We start from the raw sequence: 26,862 nt of genomic DNA, 5'->3' as shown, positions 1-26,862 counted from the left end.
GACTTTCTTTTTCCTTGAAGATATTTTGCTTCTCATCCAAGAACTCTTCAGTTCTGAAGGAAAAACATCTCAAAGGAAAAGCAAAAGAAGTCCAGTTGCCTCTTGAAAAAGCACCTTTTTCATGACCTGGATGGCCAAGAATTTCCATAGATATTTCTTGGCTTTGTTCATACAACTCAGGAAGCCAAATTCAGCGTTAACCAATTTTTAAAGTAAACTTTAATGGCTTAGATCAATCTTATGTTTTACAAGAAATTGGGCTTTATGCTTCCAATGGGAATTGATCTGAAAGATCTTGTAAAATGCCACCATATCTCCCATGTGATTTGATATCCATATGATGCTAATGAGAAAGTCCATAGAGGGATCATATGTGGATTTGGAACAGGTCGGAACTAATACACATATGCCTATTTGTACTTTTCTATACCAGCAAACTCAAGGTTGCATATTGCAAACACCTCAGTGTAAATTCCCAATTTTGTAGAACTGGATGTGGGAGAAGATATTAAAATTGAATCAGGTCATTCAGTCCCTTCTGAGCCCTCTATTCCTCCATTCATCATTCTTAGGCTGGCCCATCACTAATAGTGGCAGCAAATTATAAATTTATATCGCTTCTTTTAATCTCAAAGAGGTTTGCAACAACCCCTAATAAAAATGCAATAATAAAATCAACAAATATAGACAATTAATTCTTTGTTTTAAAAAAAAATCATTAAAAATTATTCACTCAGCCTTAAGGAAGAGGCAAGTTGTCAACAAGCATGCAACTGCTCTGATAATACCTGATCTGGATTTCAGAGGGGAGATTTTGCAGTATGCTGGGGCCACCCCAAAAAGAGACCTCTTGTGAATAATTGCAAGATGGTTTTTGCCATCTCAGCTCATGCACCCAGACATTCCCTGATGATCTTAGAAACGGATGAGGTCTGTAATGGTAAAGAGAATCTGTCAGATTCCCTTGTTCCAAGTTGTTTAGCATTAATGGAATTGAGACAGGTCCCATCCTTATTAGAGGTTTTATTTGAAACATTAGATTATTTTATGCTGCTACATATACATTTTATAGGATCGTTTTGGTGGAACGGACACCATGCACATTTGCAAATAAATAAATATAGCATGTAATTGGCTTCATATATTGTGCTGGGCCAAAGCTAAAGTCAAGCAAACCATATTACGTATAATGTGATAGATGAACCAGTCCACTGAGTATGGTAGCAAATGGCAATTTGCATTTGTGAATCAGCTATCACAGATTTATCACCTTCGATAGACCAGAACAAAGATAATGCTTTTGAAAAAGATATTTGGCTTCGCACATTTGACTTGGGTAGATGTTAGCAATGACATATATCTTTGGAGTCAAAAATAGCTTTGCAGTTATCTTCTCTTCCTCACTATATCTGGCAATGCAAACAGTATAATGTTAATTCACCTACTCCAGATTTCTCCTTGCCTGCCCTGATTCATTGGTTGTAGGTAGATGGGGAAGGGAGTTAACCCTGAACATAGAATGTAGAATAGGTAATGCAATAGACACATAGCAATGGGAAAAGAAAAGAAGGGCGCATAAAGGCTGCTTTTTTGACACCAGTCATGCGCTCTCTGTAATTTTTAGTTCCATCAAGGGTGATCTGACATTGAGTGAGACATTCTTCTTTTTCCCTGCACCGATCTAACAATTACCATCCCTGTTTACTACATAATAGGAATTATTAAGAAATCTAAAAGAAGTGAAATGAATAGAAATGAGTGAGTAAATGCATTTTGAAGAAGGCTGAACACTTATTATTAGAATTAAAGCATTATTTAGGCACCTTGCAGAATGGTAGGGAGATGGCACCGTCAAGACCGTTTTTATTTTGACAGAAAAACAAGAATTGCAGAAAATGTAAGCATGCAATTGCCTTCAAATGTCAACACTTGGGGGAATAGGAAGAAGGCATAGTGCATAGTGGGAGAGTGCAGAAAAAAAGAGCATGCGGGATCTGAAGTAGGACTGGGAATAAATTCTATTCCATCTCTACGAGCCACTCTGAGACGGTCCACGGAAACTATTTCAGTTATTGTTTCAGAATTCCAATCAAGATTTGTTGTTCAGTTGCTAAGTTGTATCCGGTTCTTTGTGATCCAATGGACACCACCACCACCACCACCACCCGGTCCTCCAATGTCTCCCTGAATCTGCCCAAACTCATGCCCACTTTGCTGATGACACATCTCACCCACTGCTGCCTTCAATCTTTCCCAAATCAGAGCCTTTTGCAGTGAGTTCTCTCTTCTCATTTGGTGGCCAAAATACTTGAGCTTCAGTTTCAGTACCTATCCTTCCAAAGAACAGTCATGGTTGATTTCCTTTAGGTTTGAGTGATTTGATTTTCTTGCAGTACAAGGGACTCTTAAGAGTCTTCTCCAACACCACAATTCAAAAGCAGAGAAATGTTTTGTTGTTTAATGGGTGGGTGTATTTGCTATTCTGTTCTAAGGCAAATGAACCAATTATGGAGGATGAACTGTTTAGAAAGCTTATTGTAATCCATCTTGAATCAAGCAGATTAGAAGTTCCTGGCTGCAAGAAAGGTTATGCCCAAATTATAGTACCTGGCAATTATAACAAAAGAGCAGTCATCAAAGCCCAAGATAGAAATCAAAAGTGAATTGACAATTCCAGGGAGAAATTGGGAAAAGACAGCTGCCAATTTCACTATGCCATCTTTTCCTGTACCTGCTTAAATCTTCTGATATCATTTATAATACAATTTATCTAACTTTACACAAGGAGGATTAGAAAGTATATGTTTCACCCTACATGGACTTTATTTGTTGGATAGTCCTGAAATTTTATTGTCATCATGATGATCATGATGATCAAAGACTCTGGGATCTTATATACAAAGTATATCAGTGAGTCACAGTCCTACTTTGGAGGGTTCTCTCAACTTGAATGACTTTGATTCCGTTTACTGTGCCGCGATGGCACAGTGGTTAGAGTGCAGTATTGCAGGCTCCTTCTGCTGACTGCGGCTACCTGCAATTTGGCAGTTCGAATCCCACCAGGCTCAAGGTTGACTCAGCCTTCCATCCTTCCGAGGTGGGTAAAATGGGATCCAGATTGTTGGGGGCAATAGGCTGACTCTGTAAACCACTTAGAGAGGGCTGTAAAGCACTGTGAAGTGGTATATAAGTCTAAATGCTATGCTATGCTACTTGGCTATTGATCTAAACCTGGCATCCATTTCTTCTTATAAAATGCATGCTTATACTAGACTCATAGAGTGATCAGGGTAATTCTGGATACATATTTAGAGACAGCCAAAAGAACACTGTGATAACCATGAAGAGGAGAATCCCACTTCTATTTTAATGAAACCCTATTAGTTTGTTCTCAGATGCAATCAACTCTTATCATGTTACATGCTGATGTTGCAAGCAAAAAAATTAGCTTTAATTATAATACCCTCAGGATCCCTAAGCATGGATCTGGTTTCTCTTGCATGAGCTAGAGGACAAACAAATACAAAGTGCATACATTAAAGTATGCAATGAGTAAGAAATTAATACACTATATATTCTGTATGCAAATTCTCAGATTGTAGCTAATTATAGTGTTGGAAAGCAGAACTCAGTTACTCTGCTATGATGCCCTTTCCTCTGGGAATATGAAGTAAAAAAGGCTTTTCTTTGTTAACAGAAAAAATATGAATTAATACATATTGCATAAAATGAGTTTCACATTCTTTGTGTTGAATTTTTTTTCCCTTGGAATGAATGTGTGTGTTTGTGTGTGTGTGTGTGTGTGTGTGTGTGTGTGTGTGTGTGTGTGTGTGTATCAGTCCCCATAAGTATGATTAAAATTAGATTACAGCACTCTCGCTGAAAAGCAACTCCAAAGATGTCACCAGCATAAAAAGAACAAAGGGTATCAGATGTTTTCACTATATTTCCCCTTCCCCCAACAAGTTTTATGGTAACAAACTGTTAATAAATTCAGTGTGTTTTGTTACAACTTTCATAGCATTCAAAAATGATCATAGTTCAGTAGACAGCTGCATGGAAACAAAGCTTTGACAATATCTCGTTGAGCCTATTTTTACTGCTAATAACAGCAACTGTATTGTTGGGCTACTGTATATCTGTATGTATTTCATGGCTGAGATCCAACCAGCCCCATTCGCAAGTGGAAAACATTTCCATGTATACACGGCAGAGAGAAAAAGATGCCAATTCTGTTTTCCAGCTGCATCTTCTCACCCTATGTTGAATGCTGCTCTTGAATGTCCCAACCTTCCAGAACAATGTGGGGGAATAACTGAGAGTCTATAGGGAGAAGAAAGAAGCGAGAACATCGTAAGGATCCCAACTCACATTTTCAGACTGCGACACTCTTTAGCTCTACCTTCCCTAAACTTGATGCCTTCTAGTTTTGGTCAGTTTCAGCATCCGCAATTCCCAGATAACCTGGTCCAAAATAACAGAATTGAAAGAGACCTTGGTGGTCTTTTAGTCCAACCCCCTGCTCAAGTAGGAAACCCTATACCAGTGATGGCAAACCTTTTCGGCACCAAGTGCCCAAAGGTACACATGTGTATGTGTGTGCATATGCGTGCACCGGAGCACCGAAAATCCGAAGACCAGCTGGCCGGTGTGCATGAGCACGCCAGCCAGCTAGTCTTCCGATTTCCGGCATGTGCATGTGCACCGACCAGCTGGTCTTTGCGCATGTTGGAGCACCGGAAACCCAAAGACCAGCTGGCAGGCGCGCACATGCCTGGTTTTTTGCTGTTTTCTGGCACCAGCGAAGTCCAGCTGGCCAGTGCGCGTGCCCACAGAGAAGGCTCTGTGTGTCACCTCTGACACACGTGCCATAGGTTCACCATCACGGCCCTCTACCATTTCAGATAAATAATTGTTTAATTTTTTCTTAAAAACCTCAAAAAAGTGTTGGAAGCCCCCACAATGTCTGGAGATAAATTGTTCCACTGAGTAATTAATTTCAGTTTGTGGAATTAATTAATTAAGTCCTAATTAATTCTACTGTAGTTAAAGTTTGTGGAAAGGAAAAAAATCTGTATTAGGAAAGAATCTCCAAAGTTGAGGGCATTTATTTAGAATTGCCCTGTAGTTTATCTTATGCTTTCACCTCTTTCAAACCACAATATTAGTCATATAGATTAAGATTATTGGAGATAATCTATAATGGTTCTAACACTCAGTGAAATTACTTGAAATGAAAACAGCTATAATTTAAGTAAATGATTTTTTCATATAGTAAGTGAGAAAACTAAATGATATTGAAAAAATGCTTAAGATCTCTCCTTAAAGGTATTTAAATATTTCCATGAAAATAAAGTTTTAATTTCATGTTCTATGTAGTATGTTGTCAGTATTCCCAATGCAATTGGATAGGAATGTACACAAATACTATTTTTCATTTTTCTACTTTATTTATTATCATTATTAGAACTTTAATTAAATCCTATTTATTTCCTTTTTATTGTTCAACTTGGTTAATCACATTTTTGTGTCCCTTCCTTATTTAATACCCTTATTGAAATACCTTGTCACATCTGATTATGGTAGCTACTCCTGGTTTCTAAGATTTTATTTACCCCAAGTGTCTTGATTTCTGTACTTGCAAGGCACTCTGGAACAAAATGATATTTTGGTATCCATCTTTTTGTCTTTTTGGAATGCTCCTATATCATTTTGGATACTCTGAAGAAAAAAAAATAATATGGCAGAAATAGCAATACAAAAATCCATAATGTCTATTTTTGAATGAACTGATTAAAATCTGCTTGGATTTAGATTTGGATTTGGATTTGGATTTGACAAATATTTTTTATGGTTTTTTTTTTAACGAAACAATATGGAATTCCAAATATGAGGCCTAAATTAGTGTTTTAATTCATATGAAATTTTCATTTAGCTTCCATCTATAGCTTGTTTTAGAGAAAACTAAATAGAGGGGAGAAATGTGTTGCATATTTAATGTTTGTAGTACTTTTAACCTGCTTTCTTTCAGTATAATGTGTTTTCTTTTCTAGTATTGTCCTAATATTTTTTATATTAAGCAATTCCAATGCAAGGTGTAGCATGAAGGTACAAAATTAAGTACCAGGAGTAAGTAAATAAGGTGGAGGAGGGGTGCTCTCTTTGCTATGGGATACATTTAATAAATAAAACACAAATGCTTCCAAGTGACTTTCTGTTTTCAGATTTACCAATATGGATATATAAATAAATTTGAATGAATAAATAAAATAAATAAAACAGAGAAAACAATGACTAGGACTTCATAAATATTAGACAAAAAATTCTGGAAGCTCAACTTTAGTTTCAACTCTTTATCTATGGAGTCACAGATTTTTCATGTTGGCTGTCCAAAGTTTTTGGTGCCAGAGTGACACCATCAGATAAGTGTGATACAAAACAGGCCTTTTCTGTTGAAGAAGACCCGTAGTGGACGGAGAGTGGTTGTTGCAGGAACGCCTCTCTATAATGGATTTGCTATCTCCAAACTTAAGATGAATTCTGCTAGTTTAACAGTGATTAAAGAACCAGCTCTGCACTAAAGTTATTTTGTTCCTTATTATAAGCAGATTGCCTTTCAATAATAAATGTAATAAAGGACAAATAGTCTTATTTGTCTCTTACCTGTCATCCAACCCTGGCATCTTGTTAGTTTTGCCTCTTTGACTATACTAACAGTAGATTTCTGAATCCCTAAACCGCTAAAAAACTATGGTTGGCTGTAGCAATTAAGTGCTCCTTGGTTCTAGTCTTAGCAGCCTGAAAAGTGAAAACAAGAATGAAAACAAGAGTCTGCTGTGGAGAGAATAAATAATAGGTAGAGAAATTGGGAAACAGAGAAGGCTGCATCAAAAGAGAGAAGATAGAAAAAGAAATGTGGAGATGATGGTTACAAAGAAGAAATGAGACAAAGGCAATAAAGGAATGGATGATAAGGAGAACAAAAAACATAGATCCTTCATCAAAAATGGCTGGAGAAGCATGTTCTCAAATTATCTCTGTAGGAAATAACACAGCAAAGGATTTGACAATAAAAGTTTATAGGAATAAAGGAATCTTCTCCTTTGAGGCGTGAGAGAAGAACATCTTCCCTTAAGAACTCTAAATACCTCCATACATACTTTCTGGGAATAAAATAAAAGGAAAGGAAAGAAGTCCATAAAATAAGAGGAAAAAAACCTTTCATTATCTGCAGAGGATAATCAGAACTGCAGAAAAAACAATTGCTACCAACCTGCCTTCCATGAGTCAAAAAGAGGGCTGTGAAAATATTTACAGACCCCTCGCATCCTGGACATAAATTGTTTCAACTCCTACCTTCAAAATGCTATAGAGCACTGCACACCAAGACAACTAGATACAAGAACAGTTTTTTCCTGAACGCCATCACTCTGCTAAACAAATAATTCCCTCAACACTGTCAAACTATTCACATTAGACTGCATTACTATTGCTATTGGTCTTCTCATTGTTCCTGTCACCCATCTCCTCCCACTTGTGACTGCATGACTGTAATTTTGTTGCTTGTACCCTTGCCATTTATATTGATATTGATTATTTCCTAGTATGATTTGATGGCTTATTGTACCGCATGACTGTCACTGGGTGTTGTGCCTTGTGATTCTTGATGAGTGGATCTTGTCTTTTTATGCACACTGCGAGCATATGCACCAAAGACAAATTCCATGTGTGTCCAATCACAGTTGGCCAATAAAGAATTCTATTCTGTTCTGTTCTGTTCTGTTCTGTTCTGTTCTACTCTACTCTACTCTACTCTACTCTACTCTACTCTACTCTACTCTACTCTACTCTACTCTACTCTACTCTAGAATGCCCCTCTCTCAAGAATCCATGGGAAGAGAGATGCTTTGTATGTAAATATAGATATGCATATACTGGGAAAGAACTATTTTATCATTCTGTATATTTTCTTCTTCGCATTAGGAATTGCTGATAGTATTCTCTATGTAAGTAGTGTACAAAAAGTTTATTTCACTGATACTGAGCTAATTACAGTATATATATCATGTAATGAAGTCTAATTACTTTTCTAAAAAAGTCAAACAACTATTATAAATAATGTTAAGATTTAAAAAGGATGGGACATACTTTTTATTTTACTTTTTTTTAAAAATGGCCTTAATTAGGAATTACATTTGTTTTTTACAGAAAGATTGAACAGGATGTGGAAATGTGGGATCTTATGAGCCTCTCTATTGTTCAGGATCACTTATTGTCCCACAAACAATGAAGTATTGCATTTGAGTTGATTATTATGCTTCTTAACTGTCACCAGACATTTTTTAAGTGCAGAAGTGCTCAACAGCTAATCAAATATGGCTACAGACAGCAATATCAAATCAGCCTCCACCTATAGTGCCATTGCCCAGAGGCGATGGTCAGACATCCTGGATGTGAAAATGGATATAAGAAATAATCAGGAACATAATGCTCACGGCATTCAATTCCACTTAGCCTGAGGCTTCTAAAAATATAGGGGAGATTCGAGCTGATTATGGAAGATAGTATGAAGATATGAATTGCCAAAGAGAGTTAAAATTTGACATGTGAATTACATTTTAGATAAACAAGACTGATTTATTGTTCTCTGCACCTGGGGCCAGCAGACTGTTGTAGGAATTGTTACTTTGGGGGAGAAGTATTCTTTCACATTATAAATCCATCTCCCTTTACCTGCTTCTCCATGTGGACCCAACTATTGGCAATCTGTATTAAGCTGGTTTAATTAGGATGGAATTACAGGAATAGCATGTAAGTAACTTCTTCTCAACAGCACACTAGTTAATTGAAGAGATTCCCATATTCCTTAAATCAATGCAGTTGGGAACAAAATATCTTTCAGGGGGAACAAAAAAATCAAGATGGCAACTGCAATACTCCTCTTACTTTTATGAGGGTCATGTATACAACAAGATTTGGATGGCATGACCTCATTTTGTCTATTTATAGAATTATCAATACGTTCTACAGAATAATCTGTTTATTAGGATAATTGCCATTAGCATGGATAACAAAAGAGGTGCATCTGTCTAGATTTGGACTACAGCAGATATGAAAGCTAAATTCCTTTTTATGCCTTCCCATTACTAGAATTTAATAAACAGTCGTGCAAAGCCCAATTGTCTCATTTTTAGCTTGTTCCCAAAGCAAAATAAAAATTAGTCTATTCTTTTAGGTTCTTCTTTAGTTTTGTTTTTAGTGGTTTAAATATTTTTTTAAAATCTTTGGGAAGACTTTTAAATCCTAAACAGAATACACATCTAAAATAAATAAATGAGAGAATTGATGGTAAATTGGTAATACTCATGACAATAATAACATGCTACTATTATAGAAATTCATTCCGCTGAAAATTGCTAGAGATTTGGACTTTTATGAGAACTCAATCTAATCTTAAAGATCTACACCAGGGGTGTCAAATTCAGGCCTGGGAGTTGGATGCGGCCTGCAGAGTGCTTAGATCTGGCCTGTGGGGCTGCCCTGGAAACAAGAAAGGACCGGCCCACAGTGCCTTTGCCAGCGAAAACAGAGTTTGGGAGTGCCGCAGGCAGCCATCCTAAGCTCCATTTTCGCTGGATTGGGTTGCAGGAAGCCATCACAGCTGAAAACGGAACTCAGGAGCTCGTTTTTGCTGGCACAGTACTTGGGCCACCACAGGTGCCCTTGACACGAGTTATGTCAAGCTGGCCACATCCACTCTGGCCATGCCCACCCTGGCCCCCCAAGGTCAAACACAATCCTGATGTGGCCCTCAGTGAAATTGAGTTTGACACCCCTGATCTATACTGATTGGGGAAATAAATCCAGCCCAAAATAAAGACTAAAACATCACTATTTTGAAGATCATTGACATGAAAATAACTATTTCTGAGAAAATTGTTTAAAGATCAAAGTTGCAGGAGGAGTGTGTGGTTTTCACTTTATGGACACTTGGCTACATTTGGGAGCAGACCACTGTGGGTTCCATTTTTAGATATGCATCTCCTCTACACAAAGGAACATCTGATCCTGTTTTATTTTTTACTAGGATTCAATATTACACAGCACAATATTAGCCCCTATAGGCCACAGACAGAAAGAGCAAAAATTTAATGACAGAATACTGAACAATCCATTCAGAACAATAGTGCACTGCAAATATTGCAAGCATCCAAACATATCTGTTTTACTGATTAAAATAAGCAATGCCTTGACTTTCCATCTTAAAGCACATAAATGTCACATTAAAAGGAAAAAAATTCATAAATTACTTGTGCTGTAATCCTGTGCATAATTGTATGGAATATGTCAAACACCAAGAACAAATTTCATAGGATTGCATTGCAAAATAACATTAAAAATCCTAACAACTAGTAAAAGCAATGTTATTCAAGGAAAATTAAATGACTGATAATCATATCAGTCATCTGGTATGATGTCTACATCTATCTATCTATCTATCTATCTATCATCTATATATTATCATCATCTATATTTATCATCATCACCTGTACAGGGTTAGACAAACTAGAAAAATATAAATAAATTCTTTGGGATATAAGTTAGGGAATGAAAAACAACATATATGTTCATGTGTGCACTGCAGATATATATATTCATATGTGCACTGAACAGCTGGCTATGTGAAAAAGGCAAAAAATACAGAAAGTTTAGTAAAATGAACCCAGAGAACTGGCAAAGAAAGAAAAAAACCTGTCAGGGAAAGATATTGTTCTCATGGAAAAAGATAAATCTAGGCATATCAAAGTTGGATCCAAATAGTATCAAAATACTTTAATTGAAATACAATAATGTGTCAGGATTGGATCCAGGGTTGCGTGCCTTCTTTATGACTTCTGCTACCTTTCTTCAAGCTTAGAAAGTAACAATTATATTGTGTGATATTTTAATTAATTGACAAGACGTTTCTGTAATGTATTCCTTTTAATTTAATGTTCAAGTGTGGCATCAGAGTGGAATAGGGGAAGACTGTTCGAGTAAATTTTCAAACTTTTATCATGGAGTGATTGCTGTCTTCCATAATGGATCACAGGCAACGCACAGAATATGTTTGCCATGCGAAACTTACTCTAAGATGCTGAAAGCCTAAATTTCAACCATTCTATCACTAAATCTAAAAGTTACTTAGGTGAGATGGGTAGAAATTTGTTAAACAATAGATAAATAAACTCCTAGGGGGAGGAGGACACTGATAGAATATTTGGCCAGTTGTTCTTTTGGAAATATTTGATGTTTGATGTCATAGTTGAAGTTATAACTAAAGCAAAAAGCCATCAAAATCCTGATATTGAGGTATTCAGATTTTGTGCCATCAAAATATAGATGTTTCATTGTAAAACTGGTTTTATATTAATTTCCATTCTCCATTCTAAGAGATACTTGTTCATGTTTTATGAATGACATCAATATATAAAAATGTCTGAAGAATCATTTCGATTTTTTGCTCGGTGGTGTTTTGTCTTTTCTGGCAATTAATCTCAATTTTTTAACTATTGTGTTATGATGCATAGATATTGGCCGTTATGTTGTGGTGTGGATGTTCATAGCTTGTTGATCCTGACTCACAGCAAGTCATTACGTTCAACCAGGGGTGGGTTCCACTTATCTTTACTACTGGTTCACAACAGGAGCGCACGCACATAAGCTTCTGTGCATGCACAGATCGTCATTTATGACATCCGGGTGGGTGGGTGGAGCTTCCCACCACTTTTACTACCAGTTCTAAAGAACCAAACAGAACCAGGAGCAACCCACCACTGCATTCAACATACTCAGTTCCATACAACCCAATGATCCTGCAAGTATCGTTTAGAATGCTATATACTTTTGAAGATATCATGGAATGAAATCGTTATGTTTTAGGTAGTAATCAGAGTCTTTTTCAAAGGGCAATGAGACAGGATTTTTTATTGACATAGTACATTCTACAAATTAGGAAAAAATACACCTTGTGAATGGCTAGAATCTTTGAAAGGTGTACACCATGAATACGTAAAATTATACCTTTGCTTTAAGTTCTTCCTCCATTTTTTGAGAGAGATGAAGTGCTAGATGAAAGAAAGTATGGAAATGAATAAACTGAAATGAAATATGAAAAGTGATATTTTAGCTTTCTTTTTAACCGGGCAGCTAGATAAATTATGTAATCTCTTTTTTCCTCCTAAAATCCACTATGGAGATGCTAGTTGGGTTTTCTCATGTGACTTCCCCAATAAAAAGCAACTCCAGAGCTTCCATCATGAGATGGGGAACATCAAACCCTAAGCCTCTGGAGTGCTACAGGGCTTAACTTTCTCCCCACTCAATTTAACATCCATATGAATGCACTGGATGAGGTTATCTATCAGCAGTGAAGTTTATCAGTATGCTGATGATTCATTTGTACATCTCTGGACATCTAAGTGATGCTGTCAAAGTGCTTTCCCAGTTTGTGGAGGCTATACAAGTCTGGATGAGAAGGAACTGGCTTTAACTCAACCATGACAAGACTGAATATCTCTGGGTTTTAAGAACACCTTTCCTATTGAACAGCTTCTCCCCAGAGACAGGAACAACCCCAACTGTATTAGCCTTTCAGAAGACTGTGAAAACCTGGTTATTTTCCCTGACATTGGGGCTGGATTATTGGGAGCTCTGTGTGGATGTACAGCATAGGTGTTTTGTGTTCTTAATGAGAGAGTTCTCAATGTTTTATTGCTCTTGGTAAGTTTGCCACTCTGAGCTTTGTCAAACAGAGAGGTAGTCTTACAAATCTGCTGTAATAAAGCTAACTGTGGCAGGAAAAATATGTCACCTGTTTTTAGACACATGCCAAAGTAATCAAAATTTCTGCGCCGTCGAAATTTGTGCAGGAAGGATATTGCAAGTAGTGTCACTTTCACAAAACCAATGACAACTGCTGAAAACTGCTTTTCTGGGATGTTCTGGCATATGGGCCTTTCTGCCATCTGATCATACTGTATCAGCTCCAGAATTTCAGCCCATTATTATCAGATGGAAAATCTTAGAAGGTTCCATAATGGTGGAAAACAAAAGGAACTTTTTCACCGATTTCCCTTTTCTGTGGTGCCCCAACCCCTATTTAACAATTATAGAAAGCTTTAGATTTAGAAGAAGGACAAATCTACAACATTTATTTTCTTTCGCTCTCTGCTGATGGGAAATCCTCACTGGACCATATCCCTCATTCACTCTTGGCAACTTCTGTGCAGATTCCATGTTGAAGGTAGCTTTCATTTGTTTCCTGAAAAATCTCACAGTCTGACAGGGAGGTTGGGTAAGTTACTCAAGACATTAGCATGGGTTGGTGCTCTCCAGAAGCTTTAGACTCCAACTTATTCCTTCTCAGTCAGCAAAGCCTGGTTGAGGATGAGCATCTGCTTGAGAATGGTTGCTTTTATGATTGTCATAATGCTTCTCACATTCACAATGACTGCTTGAAAATATCAGCATTCCAAAGGAAACACCCATGACTACATCATAGTCTTTCTTACCAAGTATTTCATATATAAACCTTAATTTTGCTTGGCATCCTGTTTGGGGCTTTCACTTTGTTTCTTTGTGGTTCCTTTCCTAACTATCATTTTTCAATTTTCTGTCCCCAATGCTGGTTTAACTGGAGTTTCCCCTTCTTTTCTGGCTTTTCTTTGTGGAAAATATTTAGTGTTGCTATGCAGAAAATCAAAGAGAATTGCTTCCACTGTAACTAAACTGGTATTGTAGATGAATGTGGCTATTATATTTAGACACCACAGTATGCAGCTGCCTCCTGAATCCACTTCATTAGAACATTCTGTTCTTTTTTAGTTTCCACAGAGCAGATTCTGGGTTTGGAAGGATATCATAATCCAATACAGCAATACTTTATTATTTAGTCAAAGGAACGGGGTGCAGGAGGGAGAAGCAAACAGGACAGCCAAGATATATTCGTATTGTTCTAATCAACTGAAAAGGTCAATTGTAATCTTAATGTATAATTAATAGGAGTATTTTATGAATGATAGACAGTTTCCCCTACTTTCCATTCAGTGCATATCGAAACAGTTTCCATTGTATTTAGCTCTATGGATTTCTTTCTAAATAGTGAACGTGGTGATTTAAATGTTTACTGTTGTTTATTTAAAAACGATCATAGTCATTTACATCAAGAACTTTAAAAGCAGATGAAATCTGATTATTTGTCAGGACAATCCAACCTACTTTTTCCATATTCTTAGTAAGTAAATGTCTACGGAGATTCTCAGTTATCCAGGTCAGGCATGTCCCAAAAGTGCTTTTTTTAAGAGGCAAGTGGACTTCCTGGTTTTTCTTTGAAGACATTTTGCTCCTCATTCAAGAAGGTTCTTCAGCTCTGGCTGGATGGTGGGGAATGGAAGGATTAGTAAGTAAATAAAAAAATGTCTCGGATATTCAAAACTATTGAGTTTATGCTGATAAAAGGCTATTTTATCTTGAAGATGAACATGGCTCTTGGAGCCATTTACGAGCCCTTTTCCCCCCTCCCCCCACTCCACATTCCTAGCCTGAGAAAACAAGGGATCTTTCATCAAACCAGAGGATTATCCAAGATAAGATTTTGCAATCCAAAATTCAACTGATGCTTCATACTTAAGGAAATATTGTGTACATATTCACAAATATTATATTAAATGTTTATTCAGTGTTTGCAAAAAAAAATCATATTGTAGGTGGAGATCTGTGTCTTCTGAATGTACAATGTACTAATTTGTCACTGTTGTTTTTTTGAACAATGGTGCCAAAAACTGGCTATATGTTCCAGATTTCTTGAAAGTCCAACACTTCCACATTTTTTTTTTGTTTTTGTTTTTGCTTCCAGCAAAACTCCTGGCAACTTGCTCTTGTTAAAACAGTACCACGATGTATGTAGAACAGCAAAATAATTTCCCATCATCCATTCACAGTTTAGTTCTATGAATGAAAAACCCTACAAAAAGCTCCTTCTTCACTTTCTTCCTAAACTGCAAAAGGGATCACCTAATGCAATTATAATCTTGGAAATCCTGATCTGCTGTCAAAAAACAACTTCGGGCAACAGAGACTACATCCCTTCTACACATAATCAATTATATGAAGGATCCATCACAGAGCTCATTTCAGTAGATGTTGAATCTTGGCAAAAATAGATCTTCTGCTACATCAAGTAGACCACTAAACATAGACAAAGTACCTGCTACATCAGATCAAGAAGGCTGCATACTCCAAGGATCAGTTACACTTAAGAAGCCCATAAGTAAGGGATGAAGGCAATAATGAGGAGAAATAGACCAGATTAAAAAGGAGGACTGCATATTGTAAGAAATCAGCAAGAATATTAGTATGTACTAATCTTTTAGTTTGTTCCTAGGAGAGTTGGGCTACCATATCTAGGCACTTGATCTCTAGACAGGAGCAAAAAGGAACTTTACTTCCATCTAGTGGCCATCTAGGCTGTTGTAGCTCCATCTGGTTGCCTGTCGAGCTTCTTCAACCCACCTTAATAGAGGTGATATCTGAAACTCCTCCGGGGAAAGTGGGATCAATTTTAATACTACTATGACAAAAAAATTCCCCTGTAAAAGGTGTGTGTGTAGGGGGGGGAGGGGTAATCTTATTCTCAGAGATTTGAGAGTGTGTCTTTTTAACTGTTCTTGTTAATGTTTTTAAGTTTGCATTGAAGGAAGAGGTAGAAGATGCTACTGTTAAGGTTAAGTGCTATATTTTTCCATCCGTTGAAGCCTTCTGGATGCTTTCCCCAGAAAAACAAGATGAATTCCTATATGAAGATTTCCTTTGTGATTCATTTGAAGGCTGCAAAGCCAAGAGGGCTACAGGTCACACCCAATATATTATTTCACAATAAATAAGGAAAGCATGCTAATCAAACCATTCCAGCTTGTGGTTTCTACTCCTTAAGGCCAACTCCTTGATGAGTATTCAATTTAGACATGTTGCTGAATGAAACTTTTCTCATCCCTTGATTGTAGGGCTGATTGACTGATCTGACTTGTCTAGATGGAATACCCCTTTCCATGCGCATTTCTTCCAGAGCTGCATGCTTGGTGGAAAAGGACAGCAATCTCAAACACATGGAGTGTGCCATTCTTCAAGATCCATTTGTTGGAGAACAGCAACAGCTTGGCCTTAAAGCTACAAATGGTCCAATTAACAGTTTATTTCTAGGTTGAAACCAACAAGGTTCCCTAAATGAAAATGATTTTCTATATTTCTATATGAAAATAAGACAACACAACCCTATGCATATTTACTGAGAACTGAATGCCATAGCATGTTGTAACTCAGTTGTTCTAACATGTAAAGTGCAAGAGAAGTGATTGTCTTCTAATAACTTCTCTTGCTTATTGGTAGTCATCTGTTCCTATTGCTTCCTCCTGTCCTGGAAACCATCTCCTGCTTTGGCAATGCCTTCTGATTGCTAAGTTCAGGCTACAGATCTGTTTGCAGTATCTTTGATGTTAAGATACTTCAGATGTTCAGATGAAGTTTTAACTGCAAGGCAGTCATTAATTTTTAGTTGTTTAGCAGACTTTGGAGCCTGAACATTTTAGGGCTAGATCTATGCTTCTTATCTTTACCCTTATTAGAAGAGAATTGGAAGTTCTCCTCAGGCAAGTGAAGGAATAAATGATTGTCTGTATGAAAATAGGACAACACAATGCTATGCATGTTTATTGAAAACTAAATCCCATGGCATTTTGTAACTTAGGAGGTATAGCATACCTCTAGGATCATAGTCAAAAAATACTATTACAATTGTGACAAGCTGATGAAGAAATACAGATAGATAGCAAAATCATAATATTATTACAGAAGGAAAACATATTTTCTAGTTATAAATCACTTATCCAGGTGGTGAGCACCAGTAGCTGTTCCTTCAGTTTCTTGTTTTTCTTAAATTAAAGTTAGGTAGTAAACTTATACCCCACACTTTACAGAGGATCATGTCAGTGGAATGTCTCATGGGAATCCAACAATAACTTTTCTACATTCGTGCCAGCTGTTCTTCATGAAGAACACACACTGTGATTTTAAACTAAATAAATCGTTCCACATCTGGTCAGCCAAAAAAAAAAAAATCAAACCAAAACACTTTTTTTTTTCATAAGCTCAACCTTTTTACTATGCAACAAAATCTTTTAAGCATATGACTTTTAATAAATTAATACATTCATTGTTTGGAGCTGTGCAAAGTGACATAAAAGCACAATGAAGCTTAATTAGACCTGTTCTGTGAAAGTTAATTTGTCAAACCCAGAAGCGTAGTTCAGAGATAAATGCTAATATTTGAAAGTCAAATTAAAGTTGAAAAGGTTATTAATAACAGTTAATTAACTCTTGTTTTGTTTTTGTCACAAAAACTTGAACCAACCGAAATACCGCTTGGTTCATCTTTAACATTTTGGACCACAAAGATAAAATTCAAAGCTTTGAGAGAAGTCTTTGATGTTGGTATTCTCCATAGATTAGATATTATTTTAAGATCTCTTTGTTTAAAAATTCATTTTTATTATCCCTGCATGAAATACATGGCAATTCCCCAAATAACTAACCATCAGGGCAATTAACATCTTCGATCGACACCATATTCCTGATAATTAATACAGACTTTGTATCTCCCCCGCGATAGCTCCAAGGGTTTGATTTTTTCAGAGCAACTGTTCATTTACAGCATCAGTTTCCTCCTAATGAAAATGGATTGTGAAACTTTAATGAACAAGACTTTGCTGTCATTATAATAAAGACTTTGAAAAAACATGCAGACCTACATAACAAGCCCCTGACACAACACATGCAGCTACAGTCTATCAAGCCAATTAAGTCATACAATGAATATTTACATGGGTGTGCATTTTTCTCTAACAATATGACATAAGATAAACTCATAAAAGTGAGTATTCCATTCCACTTTGACATCTTCCGACATTACAGTTTAATGAACTAGCTCTGTAGAACGATGAGCTTTAACATATTCTCTCTTTTTTTTTTCTCCCTGTGGTAAACAATTCCCCTTTTTTTTATTCTTTATTTTTTCTTTATTTATTTATTCTAAGGCAGATAATTCCACTTTCAGACAGGATGTCTTAGCTTGTTACAAAGGAGAAAACAAACTCAACAACAATGGGATGTTCCTATCTACTATTCAGTGCCTGTCTCTAGTAACAGGTATTTATAAAATCAAGTAATTACAGAAGAGAACTACCACGGTTTGTAGTCATATTACCAACAAGGCTACTTATTCATTGGCTCAGTGTAAAATAAACCATTGATTTCTTCTGAGGCAGACAATTCTAGTGGGAAATTCTTTTATCAGCAACATTGCAGAAAGTTAAGATAACAGCTTTTTAATCTTTGTCTTCCCAGTCTGTTCAAGATCATTTTGTGGCGTGTTCTTCAGAAAATATCATTTGCCCATGTGTGTGTGGTAAGAAATGTAATGGGAAACTGGCCACAAAACAATCCTGCATATTTGCATGTAATCAGTATAATTTTCTGATCTCTGTGACTGGTGTACTGTAATGCCTGTTTTTTTCTTATCTGATGTCTCTATTATCATAGCCTAATGCAATCCACACAGTTAATTGTTCCATTTGTAAAAAATAAAGGAAATGTACACTGTCATGTCTATTTTGATGCTGGGTATTTGAAAGCCAAAACTAATATCATGCTACAAATAAATAAACTTGAAGATGCGCTGTTCTCATTTGCTGGAGGAGAAAATGAACACAGACATGAAAAGTTAAAAGAAGTTTATAGAATAGAATAGAATAGAATAGAATAGAATAGAATAGAATAGAATAGAATAGAATAGAATAGAATAGAATAGAATAGAATTCTTTATTGGCCAAGTGTGATTGGACACAAGGAATTTGTCTTGGTGCATATGGTCTCGGTGTACATAAAAGAAAATATACATTCGTCAAGAATCATAAGGTACAACACTTAATGATAGTCATAGGGTACAAATAAGCAATCAATTCATACTAGGAAACAATCAAAATGAACCATTTCAGGAATATTTCTTTAAAGTTTTTAAAGAGGAAGAACAAGGAATGTGTATTTTCTGGGCCCCAAAGGGTAGAAAGATTTGCTGTAAGGGTAATATCATAGGAGTGGGGGGAAATTGCATACTTTTTATTTTAAGATCAACATGTGAAGTAATTGCTACTTTTGAGATTTGATAGAGCAAACTATTTTAAAACATGAAAATGACATTCTTAACAATGAATTAGTGCCTAAAGGCCTCTTCTAGATATGGTGGGGATTTTTATTTATAGAGAGGAAGATCACATTTTCTTCTTATGTTATAAGATTTCTAAAGAAGTCTTGCTGTTTCTTATCTGATTAATGGCAGAAGAAAGCAGCATATACAATATATTTAGGGCTCATTACTACTAAAGAGATAAAGCCTATTAAATATATCATGTATTTGGTACATGTATTGATTTACTTAATCAATTTTATATAGGCAACCCAGTGAATGCACAACAAATGGATAAAACCATACATAAAAAACACAGATATATATTTTTAAAAAATCACTTAACAGTAAGTGTTATAAAATCAGAGAAATGAAACCTAGGCGAAGAGGGAATAAAAATAGTCGGCTCAGCGGCGGAGCCCTCTAACTAAGTATGTCTTTAATTCCCTGGAAGCCCCAGGCCTGATAACCAGGTCTTAAGAGGCTTCCATAATATCAAAAAGGATGGCCCTAATTTAATTTCAGGGGAAAGTGTGTCTCCTGGGACCTACCACGTATAGATCCCTAGCTGATGGTACCCACAGCATGCCTTTTCTGGCAGATCTAATGGAGTAGGCTTAAGTAACTGGGGAAGAATTAGCCCTGTCCCATGCCAATAAAGGCTTTGTAGGTCAAAACCAGCACTTTGAATTGGACTTGGAAGCAAACATATGCTGTTGTAGGAGCTCACATGCTGCATTCTATACCAGCTGAAGCTTCTGGATACTCTTCAAGGGCAGCCTCACAATAGTCCTCACAATGGACTGTTGCAATACAACGCATTGCAACAGTCCAAGTGACTAGGACAGGGAAGACTAACCTTTTATGTCATCGCGTACCGACCTGCGTGCTGGAAATGGCACGCAAAACCATCCCACCTGGACAGCACAGCCTTGCTGGCCTTCGCCCACGTGGGAATGCTGAAACCCAGAAGAGCAGTGTTCCATCGTGCATGCACATGCCGGCTCCTAAACTTCCAGCCTGATAGAAGGATAGGAATTTCAAAGATTCCACCTGGTAGTATCATTTATTAAATACCACTAATGTAGCCAATGTTATTTCTTGAATTTGAAAATAAATAAATAAATTGTTTATTGTTTATTTGCCACCTATCTCACTGTGGAGCTATTCTAGATGGTTTACCACAGTAGAAACAGGGGAATGAAAAGAAATGTAAACATAAAGTAGCAAGATTATGAAACAATAAAATAAACAATGAAAATATAGTAAAATGAGATTAAAAGATGGGCAGGGAAAGCAGAGATGCAGGGGTAGTGAAATGGAATCTGCCCTCAACCCAGGCAGACCTCACCCTGGGGATAGGATATTCGAAGAGGGCAGGTGCTACAGCAGAGAAGGATCCTTCTGGATCCTAATACCCGGAGTCCTCTGACTGATTGGATCCAAAGTAAGTCCTCTTTGCCAACACAAGGAGGGCAGGCCTGATCTAGCAGGACGAGAAGATTCATTAGCTAGGCTGGAGCCTTAAAGCCATTAAAGGCTTTAAAGATCATAACCAACATCTTGAACTTCATTTGGAAGCCATCCAGCAGCCAGTAAAATTTGAGGAACAGAGGTGTAATATGGGGCCATTTTAGGTGCCCCCAAGACTGCCTGCACTGCCGCACTTTATACTAGCTGAGGGTTCCAAATGGGTCTCAGGAATAGCCCCATGTAGAGAGCATTATAGTAGTCTAGAAGAAAGATGATTAGGGCTTGAGTGACTGAGCACAGAGAGTTCAAATCCAGGAAATTTGCAGTTGGTGCACAAACTGAAGCTATGCATAGGCTCATCACCTGCTCTTTGAGCAGAAGTCATGAGGCTAAAAAAAAACTCTCAGATTGCAAACTGGATCTGAACATAGTAGTGCAACCCCATTCAGAACTAAGGATGACAAAAACTTGGATCTTGAGGTTCCATGCATCCAAAGCCACTATCCCTGTTTTTAATATTTAATGGGATTATTGAAATATTAATTATACTATTTATTTATTTATTTGTTTATTTATTTATTTATTTATTTATTAATAAATAACAACATTATTATTTATTGCAGTATCTGTTCTAACTAACTCTAACTCTGTTCTAATTCAAAATTCCAAGTCCTTCAAAAAAGAAACAACCCTCAGATTGTTAGACCAGGGACAGGAAGCTATTTGAAAGAGCATTTGTGACTTGAGAATAATGATAACCTCACAGCTTTAGTCAGATAATGCCTGGCTATCAATTAATATCAAGCAGCCACAAATGCTCAGATTTTAAGCTGGAGAAAATCCATCAATCTTTAATTCTTTACTTCTTCCTTGTTGGCCTGATTCTAGTGTTTCTGAATCATTTGCTATGATACAAGCAATCTTGATCAGTCAAAACTCTGTGCATGATTCTGGAAGAACTTCAGTTGCCAAGGTGATTGAGATCATAGAAGAGCATTCAAGTTGCTATCTAGAGTACCTAGGGAGATTTAATGCACTTTGGTGTACATGATGTACACTCACACACAAATGCAGTATTCAGTCTCATGCATTGGTGGAATTCAATTTTCTTTACTACCTGTTCTGTGGGCATGGCTTGTGCGCGTGGTGTGGCTTGGTGGGCGTGGCTTGGTAGGCGTGGCAGGGGAAGGATACTGCAAAATCCCCATTTCCTCCGATCAGCTGGGACTCGAAAGGCAGAGAATAGATGGGGGCGGGGCCAGTCAGAGGTGGTATTTACCGGTTCTCTGAACTACTCAAAATTTCTGCTACTGGTTCTCCAGAACAGGTCAGAACCTGCTGAATACCACCTCTTTTTCCACTGCTCTCCATTTCTTTCCCCTCCCTTTTCCCCCTTCTTCAGAATATATTATTATACAATATATTACATTATAATTCTTTATTTTGTTTCAAGGCAGTAACTTTCAATTACTCTTGTGTTTAGACCTCCTGCAAAATAGATACTGCAAAATCCCCATTCCCTCCCCACTCCTGGGGTAAGGATATTGCAAAATCTCCATTCCCACCCCACTCTGGGGCCAGCCAGAAGTTATATTTGCCAGTTTTCCGAACTACTCAAAATTTCCACTAGCGATTCTCCAGAACCTGTCAGAACCTGCTGAATTTCACCCCTGGTCCCATGTCTTAAAATTAAAATCTAGCAGCTTTTTATCCAGAACTCAGTACAGATAGTCCTTGACTTACAACCATTCATTTAATGACTGTTCAAAGTTACAAGGGCACTGAAAAAAGAGACGTTTTTCACACTTATAACCATTGCAGCATCCTCGTGGTCACGTGATCAAAATTTGGATGCTTGACAACTGGCATGTACTTATGTCAGTTGCAATGTTCCAGGGGTCATGTGATTACCTTTTGTGAACGTCTGAGAAGCAAAGTCAATGGGCAAGCCAGATTCAATTAACAACCGTGCTGCTAATTTAGCAACTGCAGTGATTCACTTAACAGCTGTGGCAAGGAAGGTTGTAAAATGGAGCAAAACTCACTTAACACTTGTGTTGCTTAGCAACAGAAATTTTGGGCTCAGTTCAGTGGTGAAATCCTGCTGGCTCTATCCGGTTCACGCGAGCCAGTAGCGGCGGTGGCGCGTGGTTCGGAGAACCGGTAGTGGCGGCAGCCCGGATGTCATTACTTCCTGGTTTTAATCCTCTGCCTTCTGCGCATGCACAGAGGGTCAAAAATAAGACTTGACGATGGCATGCGCACTTCCGAACCGGTAAGGAAGGTAAGTAGATTTCACCCCTGGCTCAGTTGTGGTTGTAAATTGAGGTCTACCTGTATTGAAGTGGCAGGCATTAAACTGTCAGGAATGCCACAGCTTACACCTTCCAAACTACTTTCTTTAAAATAAACACATCAACTTTGCTCACATCTATGAAACATCACTTTCAATGCATAAAGTGGTCATCGATGAATTTACTTTGGCATTAATGTTGGCCATGAAATTTAGATTAACAGAGGCATAAAGCCCATTATACACACATATTTTAGAACTGACATCAGCTTTGCCAGAGAGACTGAGTGACTCCCTGAAAACACAATTATATAGTCAAAGAAGTCAGTAGTTTGCTGATTGTATTTGCTATTTCTAGGAAATTACCATGGTCCTAATAGAGTTTGTTGCCTCCTTATTTCACATTTCATTTTGTAAATGTTATTAAAGTGAGCTGGCTAAATGATTAGAAAAGCAGACAAATCTCATTTTTACTGAGAGGCCTAGGTTCGTGTCGGCTCAAGAAGGAGGGAAACGGGGAGCAGCAGCCGCCACCACCAGATGCTGTGGCTCTCCTGTGCAGCGCCACACAGCCAGCTACTCACCTCACTATGCAGTGGCAGCAGCGGGAGGAGGAGTCACCGTCACCACCACCCCCGTGAACCCAGCCAGGAGGGTATCACATGGACACACAAGAAAGAGATGAGAGAAGGAAATGAGAAAATGTTGGAGGGAGAGAATGAGAGAAAGCAAAGAGAGAAACTAATGAGAGAGAGAGAGAGAAGGGGGAGGAGAGAGAGAGGGGGAGAGAGAAATGAGAGAGAGCTGGAGGGAGAGAATGAGAGAGAGGGAAAAAGAGTGGGAAACAAATGAGAGAAAGAAGGAAAGAGAGAGGGAAGGAGAGAGGGAGAAGAAAAAGAGAAAAACAAATGAGAGGGAGAGAAAGAGAGAGGGGGAGAGAAATGAGAGAAAAGGGGAGAAAGAGAGGGAAAGAGAGAGGGAAATGAAAAAATAATGGAGGGAAAGAAAAGAGAGAGGAAAGACAGAAACAAATGAGAGAGAGAGAAGGGGAGAGAGAGGGAGAGGAAGAGAGAAATGAGAGAGAGCTGGAGGGAGAGAATGAGAGGGAAAAGAGTGGGAAACAAATGAGAGAGAGAAGGGGAAAGAGAAAGAAAGAGAGAGGGGGTAGAGGGAGGTGAAAAAGAGAGAAACAAATGAGAGGGAGAGAGAGAAATGAGAGAGAGAAAAGGGAAGAAAAAATGCTTTTAAAAGTAAAAAAAAGTCTCTGGTGAGGTGGGTGGGGTAAGCGAGCGGCGACCTGGCCGGGGACCAGTTCGGGGGCGTGGCCAGCCAATGTTATTACTGGTTCTCTGAACTACTACAAATTTTTACTACCGGTTCTTGCAAACCGGTGCGAACTGGGAGCAACCTACCACTGGTCAGAACCTGCTGAATGAGAAGGTCTGCTTCTAAGTCCCAGATCTCTTGGAGACAAAGAGACTCAGAGCATCTTCTCCTGTATTGAGCATATAAAGTGAGTAGATTCAATTTGCAAAAGATGGTCTTGAAAATAGCTGGATGGCCAGCTTTGTAGTCATGACCATTGTCATGCAGCATGAAATTTGGAACATTAGCTTCTTGTATGGCTCCCATGGTAAGACGCTGAGCTTGCACTCCACTGAGGTTGGTGACTCGATTCCTGTGAGCGAATAAACCGCGTAGGGACAGAAAGGAGCCTTCCCCTATTGCCTATTGGCATTCAGGTGTCCCGCAGGCAAGATAACACCACCCGAAAAAATTCCTTTCACAGAGGAAGCCAGCCACTTTGGTGATACTTGGCTAACATGTGCCATACGCTGAATATATATATACATTTTTTAAAATCTAATATAATAAAAATTTAAGAACTTTGAGAATTGTATGATCCATTTCATGGTACTATAAGAGAATGTGTGCATTGTAAATTAGTCTTTCTCTTTCCATATTTCTGGATTTTTAGAAGGATAAGTTTGAAATGTTCTAATGTAGTATTTCAATATTTCCATATTGATGTTTGCCTCAAAGGAAATGTGTGTATGATAGTGTGTATTCTTATTAGATGGCATTTTTAATAACCCCAGAATAACAGTTCTTTGTCTAGATTATAAAGCTACAAAGAAGATAATGCTATAAAAGAATAAGAAAAGTTATATAGTAAGGCAATGAACACTTGTTGACTTTCATAGAATACATTAAAAGGTAAACAAATACGACAAATGAAAATCCCACTGGAACATCATGTTATGTAAGATAATTCTGTACCCAGGCTTTGCAGAAAATATTGAAGATGTCACTGTGTTCCCAGACATGGGATCCAGGAGAATATTTTTCTCCCAATTTTACTGAGTTTCGACAACAAATAAAAAATAAAATCTAAAAGAAAAAGAATTAGGAAGGGAGGAATCAGGGAGGAAGAAGAGCAAAACAGTTATTAACAGAAAATATATTAACCTCTTGCTCTAAAATTCACAACAGTACACAATATTTGTACAATCTAGAAATACAGTTCAATACAGTACAGAAAAATATAGCACAGTGCTAATCATCAAATCCAAAAATTAAAGTTTCATTTCTTTTGGTTTTCAACTAAAAGTCCAAAAGTGGTTTCCACATACAAAGCTAGATAAAGATTTTTCTTTAATCAAAGTAGTCAATTTCACCATATCATCAAACTCCATTACTTTCTCCATCCTGTCATATATAGAAACAGAATCTGATTTTTTTCAAGATTTTTATCCATCAAACCTAAAAGAAAAGCCTCTAGTTTCAATTGCACCTTTGTTTTAAGAATTATCTGAATTGAAGTACATATCTGATCGCAATATTTTTTTAACTTTCTTAGATTTCCACCAGAGGTGATAAATACCTTAGCATACCCTTATACTATCAGCCCTGGAGGCCATCTTTTTCTCTGGATCTTCAGGGTTGCTACACTTAGTGCTGTGGGAAACTGGGAGGAGGGATTGCATGGAGTTGTAGAGATATCTAGCCATAACAACATTCTTTTCTCTGGGAGTCAAGGACGTTCAGACTGCACCTGGAGTGGCATGACTGGGAGGCATCTCCAGATGGGATGGTGGAGTGATTGGACCATGTGATGGACATGTGGGTGCAGGGGAAGGGACTTTGACTTTCTTTTGGATGGGGAAAACCCGGAAGCTTTCAGATTCAGGTTTTCCCAGATGTGCCAATATGACATCTCTAATAAAGTGGAACTTTGAGGAACTTCTAGCCTCAGAGTCTTCTTTCGTTGGGGGTGTTACTTGGAACCCTGACATTTACATCTTTGGCAATTTATCATATGTTAAATATCAATTATATTTCATCTTATAAAAAATCTCTTTCAAATTGTAATTCAATATGAATTTCAATTTCCTTCACATATTTCCCATTGGTCAAGCATTATATTATATCCATTATTCCCATTTAGTCATGCAATCTTGAACATCTTCCATAATTATTTTTATAAGTTTATACATCTTAGATATAACATGCCAATTAATTAATTAATTAATTAATTAATTAATTAATTAATGCAAACCATTGACAAGTATATCTCTTCTCCAATTCTTATCTTGTTTTAATTTAGGATGACCTCCAAAATAAGTCAGTAAGTCATCATAGATCAGCCAAGTTTGTGTAACTATCATTTCTCTTCTAAAAATGCTTCTTGAGATGATAGTCAAAGAGAAGTTTGGGCAGTCATTCTTGCTTTATAATTGTTCCAGATCTTCAATATGGCATACCTAACAAAATATTTTGAAAATCTATATTAATCTTAACTTTGGCATACCATAAGTAG

Source organism: Pantherophis guttatus, chromosome 1 (genome assembly GCF_059756535.1).
Source record: "Pantherophis guttatus breed Tessera chromosome 1, ASM5975653v1, whole genome shotgun sequence".
In the NCBI taxonomy this organism is placed as follows: Eukaryota; Metazoa; Chordata; class Lepidosauria; order Squamata; family Colubridae; genus Pantherophis; species Pantherophis guttatus.
This window is presented reverse-complemented; position numbering follows the sequence as displayed.